Source organism: Pteropus vampyrus, unplaced genomic scaffold (genome assembly GCF_000151845.1).
Source record: "Pteropus vampyrus isolate Shadow unplaced genomic scaffold, Pvam_2.0 Scaffold87, whole genome shotgun sequence".
Taxonomy (NCBI): Eukaryota; Metazoa; Chordata; class Mammalia; order Chiroptera; family Pteropodidae; genus Pteropus; species Pteropus vampyrus.
This window is the reverse complement of record NW_011888868.1, coordinates 1,424,647-1,430,332: the sequence shown is the minus strand read 5'-3', so window position 1 is coordinate 1,430,332 and position 5,686 is coordinate 1,424,647. Positions and strand designations below refer to the sequence as shown.

The 5,686-nt window shown below is 34.1% G+C and overlaps 1 pseudogene; it reads left to right on the top strand.

Annotated features, from left to right (window-relative positions):
* Positions 1-3,150: 3,150 nt before the first annotated feature.
* On the top strand, positions 3,151-5,430 carry LOC105294463 (annotated as a pseudogene).
* Positions 5,431-5,686: the final 256 nt, after the last annotated feature.

Genomic DNA, 5,686 nt, shown 5'->3' with positions numbered 1-5,686 from the left:
GAGAGATTGTCTGTGGAACATATCCTGATATCCCGGTTTAAGAGAGCAGGATGAAGATGCCTTCTTAGAAATAAACTTAGAAGAAAGAAAAACAACAATTAAAGATAGTAACTATTAAAATAGAAAATACCTAAATCCACAAAATATGATATATGAAGAACGCATGCTAAATACTATAAATATTGGTCCAGGGTAATACAAATCACCTAGTGAAAATATGTTATTTTCAAGTCCATAAAAAGATTTGAAGTCTGCAAAATGTGTTTTATATTCCAAGGAACAAAATAATTCCTCTTTGAATTAGAACAAAAAATTTAATTCTTTGGAAATCTATACTCCTGAACCCTGTTTGCTATTCATGGAATGACAAATTATGTGGTGTTAGACAAGAAGGTACTAGATATTTGGGGAAAATATTACTGTTGACATGGAATAATGGAGGAAAGATCATAGATGGTAAAAAGCCCTGCAACTATTCGGTCTTTGTTAAGTTAAGAGAAGTATAGATTAAATAACACACACAATATCTTCACTTGAGACTTTATAATTATAATTATTCTACAGAAGAGTCATGCTTGAGGGCAGATGAACTTTTTATGCACAAAAAAGTGTCCCTCAAATTGCTGAACTTCTGCAATAAGTACTTCTAATATATTCTTAAGACTATATTTTCCAAAAAGTTTTTTAAAACTTACTCTCCAATGTCCCTTTCCTCCACTCCTTTTAAGATTTGAGTGAGCATTGAAAAGAAAATGTTAGCATGCCAAATAAAAATAATTAAAGAAAAAAAGGAGGAAAAGAAAAATCACCTAGATATTTATTAATATTTACCAGACATATTATACAATCTACATGATAAAAGTTGTGATCAATATTTCTCCATGAAACTAAAGAAATAATACATAGTCTTTATAAAGCAAGAGCTCAGAAAAGATACAAGATCTCTGATTAAAAAATTATATAACAACAAAATTAAATAAAGAGTGGGTTGTTAAAATATAATCATTAGGATTTCAGAGAGATATTAAGAATGGCAATATAGTTTTTTAATTTCCCTGATTCCTTTAAAATACTTTCTCTCTCTCCCTCTCCCTCTCTAACGCACACAGGGAAACCAGAATAACCTAAATAAAAACATACAGACAACATTTATAATAAAAGTTAGTAAGCCAGTAGCTTACATATCCCAAAATAGAAGCAAGAAAAAAATACTGACACCTATAATATCCACATGGAGAAAGACAGCAGGGTTTATCATGACTATGAGAACTGATAAACTCCAAAACTAACAAGTGTTCACTGAAAACTATGACAAACCAACTAAGAGTAGCCAAAATTTGAAGGTAGTTTTGAAGTGTTCAATACATATTACTCCCAGAGAACCTTGATGCTGGAGTAATATTGGAATCTACAAATTTATGAACCAAATTTCCATTCCTGGAAAAATTCCTCCTGTAAGAAGAAACTACTGTGGATAAAACACACATTAGCCAATAAAGTCAAATAAAAAAGAAGATCCAAATAGAACCAGGAATGGAAGAGAAGGCATATCTCAGACAGCATAAGAGCATATTTTTATCTCTGTGAAAAAAAACAGAAAAGGGATTGCCAAAGCAATAAAGCTGTAAGAGTTATCCTGATGCATTTTTTCTATTCAAAGTTTTAGGAAATTTTCATAAAATGAAAACACCCCCAGACATATGTACTCGCAAAATTAACCAAGAGAAATTAAGAGGTAGATAAACACTAAGTAAAAGCAACATAAATTACAACTAGAAAATACTAAAAAAATGATTAAAGAATGGTTTAAAAATAGAGGTTATAGAATTCAAGAAAGTTATAAAAAAAAGAAAAACTTCATTTCAAAAATAAACTAACGAAAAGAATACAAGATAAACAAGCATAACATTATGATTTGTGATAGTGTTAGGTAGTTAGGTAGACATGAGCAATTGGGGAATGAAGACCTCCTCCCAAAGATCTCTCTTAGGACCTCCCTAGGATCCCCATTTTATGGTTATAAATTACTCCGACATCTTGAGGTACAAAGAAGTGAAAAGCCATAATATAGTAGCCATTATAATAGTAGCCTCAAGCACAAGCACAATCAGTCCTACACTAACCTCCTCCTGACCTAACCTCATTAAACCATCATTATAATATCATCGATATGCCTGAAGTGCATGAATTCAATTGTAATAAACTGAACTCTGGGTAACCGCATACGCAATAGGCAAAGGGTTATGTAACAGCCACATGCCAATCTTCTAGCACCACCCTCATAACCTCTCATCATGGCCCTAATATAATATAGACCTCCCCTCTTCCACGGAGCTACAGCCTTCTTTGGCATAGCCTGTTTCTCCCTTGAAAAGTACTTTAATAAATCTTACTTTTTCTAAATCTTCCTGGTCTATAATTATTTACTGTGTCAATGAAAAGAACCAAAGACCCCTCAATGCTACAGGAGCAACAGTGAATTTTAAATTGCCCCAACAGTAACAATTGAAAGAGGAAATTATTTTAAATTTAAAATAGAGACAAAAAGCATTCAAGAGAAAGTAGTTGATATAGAAAAGATACAAATGAAAAGCAATACACATAAATTTGGAGTTCCTAAAAAAGAAAACACAAATAATGAATGAAAAAAATACTAAAAATATAATTCAAAAAACTCTTTGAACTAAAATTTTATCTGAATCTATATAATAAAACAGCATGCCACATAATTGTGAAAGTCTACCCAGAACAACCAACACTGAGACGCAGTGAACTAAAATTATTGAAAACAAACAAGAAACCATCCTTTGGCTAAAGACCAAATGACTTACAAGGGAAAGAAACTCATGTGGCCACCAGATTTTTGATAAAAACATTTTATATCACAGAATATTTAAGATAGTCAAAAAAATAAACTATAAATCATGGATCTTATATCCAGTCAAATTGACATTCAATTACAAAAGTCACAGCACAGTTTTATTTCTACACAAGAATATAGGAAATATTATTTTCATGATTCTTTCCTGAAGAATCTAAAAATGAGCTTCAGACGACCTACATAACTGAAATTACATCCTTAAGACAGGTTGTGAACTATGCATTTTCCCATGGACGTCAAATACTGTAAACATTGCATTCTTCGGGATCATGATTAAAAAGAATATAGTAAAGTTAAGTACTGACAATATTCTTTCACAATGAAGATTTAGCTTAACTATCAAAAATAGGAGGGAGTGAACACCAGAATAATGCAGCGATTACCTCAGTGAGCTTCTCTCTCACCAAAAAAAAAAAAAAAAAAAGTTTAAAAATACTGGCAAAACAAAACTAACCAGTTACTATTACAGACATCAAAATTAACTAAAGCCACAGAAAACCGAAAATCATTTATCTATGAGAAACTACTGAACCTTCTTAACACAGCAAGTTATGCAACTTTTTAACTTGGGGCTATTCCCCTATCCCTTCATCCCCTCCCTGCTCTGTAGTGCAGTAGTCATGAAAAGCCAGTGTTCTAGTAGCCAACTAAGATGACTGACCTGTTTGAAATTCCATTAAAATCACCTTTTTAAGAGTATAGTAAATATGTTGTCTGAATTTCCAGCTGCTGGGAAAATCTCTATTCCCAGGTGTTATGGCTATTCAGTTCAACTCAGAGCTCAGCTCATCAAGGGGAAAAAAAAATCCCTACATACCCTTATGTTACCAAAGCAATATCAGTCACTTGACAACAGCTGCCTAAGGCTACGACTTGATTTGCTTATGGCAAACAAGAGCCTAGCCAGGAATATAAAAGGAAATGAGGAAGAACAAGATAACCATAGGGAACTTAAAAAGCTCTGACATACCCTTGGAGATCTCAAAGACTGCTCACACACCAGGCTGTGCACAGCCCCAGGAAAAACTTGGTCAAAGATAAGACCCACTCTGTTCTGGCTGAAATAGAAGCCCTGAACAGGGAGGGAGTGAAAGCTAAGTCTTGTAAACTGCCTAAAGTTTGAAGGTATGCCTTCTTACACAGAGCCCTTTGGCAAATGGAGGAAGACAAATTTGCAAGGCATTTAAGGAGATCTTCTGACCTGAAATAGCTGACTACTACATTTTACTGACATAGGGATGAACCTGAGGAAGCTAAGCATAAATGAAAACAAAACAAAAAAGTAGCTGACAATTTAGTGGTTTCAATTACTGATAATACAGAACCTACAGAATTAGTCTAGGTAATTCTCTAAACAAAAAAGCAGCAACAATAACTAACAGGGAAAAAAAAATACCAGTAAAGAGGGAGAAAGGATCTGACTAGAATTGCTACAATATATTATCTAAAATACCCAGTGTTCTACAACAACAACAACAACAATTATGACAAATGCAAAAAAATAAGAAAGCATGCCACACATACAAGAGAAAAGAAGACCCAACAGAAAATATTCATGAGAGAGACCAGATATTGGACTTAGTAGATAAAGACTTCAAAGCAATTATTGTAAATATATTAAAATAACTAAAAGAAATGATGAAGAAAGAATTAAGGGAGAGTATGAGAACTATGTCTTATCAAATAGAGAATATCAATAATAATATTGACTAGAATATCTTGATATTGATAATGACATGGAAATTGTAAAAGTACACTAAATAGAAATTCTGGAGTTGAAAAGTCCAATAACTAAAATAAAAAATGAACTTAAGGAGGCCAGTAACAGGTTTGGGCAGGCAGGAGAATGAATAAGAGAACTTCAATATAGATCAAAAGAGATTACCTAGGCCATTTTGTGGATTTTAGGTTGGTGAGAGCATGTGAGGAAGCAGGTGGAAGGGAGCAGAAGACCAGTCTGAGGCCAAGGGTGTGTGAACTTGAGCCTCTGCATTTCTAACCCAAGATCTTGAAAAGCATCATCGATCATAAGGTTTATGTAGATAATCTTGGAAACAATGGAAACAGGGCTGAACAGAAATGACTTTTTGGCTATTATAGAACACTCCAAAGTGTGTGGGTTGCTAGAAACCTCCCGCCTTTGCTCCTGTTGAATTTGAAGATGCTGGAGATGAAGCCGATGCTGTCTGAGAGCTAGGTGGGAGAATACCATGTGGCTGTCCAGTAAGAGTGGACCTGTCCATTGGCGAAAAGTCGAAATCATGGCCCACTTCCCTCTTGGGGTCATCATCATAGAGATGATTATAAGAGAAAGAGTCCTCCACCTCGCCACAGATCCCAAGATGAAGAAGCTTCTCCTGTAGCCAGAGCAGGTCTTTTTCTAGAGATAGAAGAGAGAGATCACTGTCTTGGGAGAGAAATCACATACCGATCTGATCTTTCTTTTGGTCTTACCGCTGATCTAGGTCAAATGAAAGGCAATAGGAGACCAGTTTGCAAGAGGAGTGGTATATATGAAATAACTTCATTTGACAGGAGAATGTATGGAAAATTCAAGTTTTGTTTGACACTTTATAAGCTTGGCACATTTTTAAGATGTTTTAGCTGTTCATATTTGTTTGTCTTGGAACAGTGACACATAAGGATGTAATTTTCTATGGTTTGAAATGGATCATATGAGGCATGTAATATCAAGAATTATTACTTTACAGTGTTCCCTTAAGCAATATTGAATTTGCTTTGAATTTTATTTACTCTTGCATCAACTGATAATAAACCTCTAACTCCTGCACGGTTAAAGTGTGA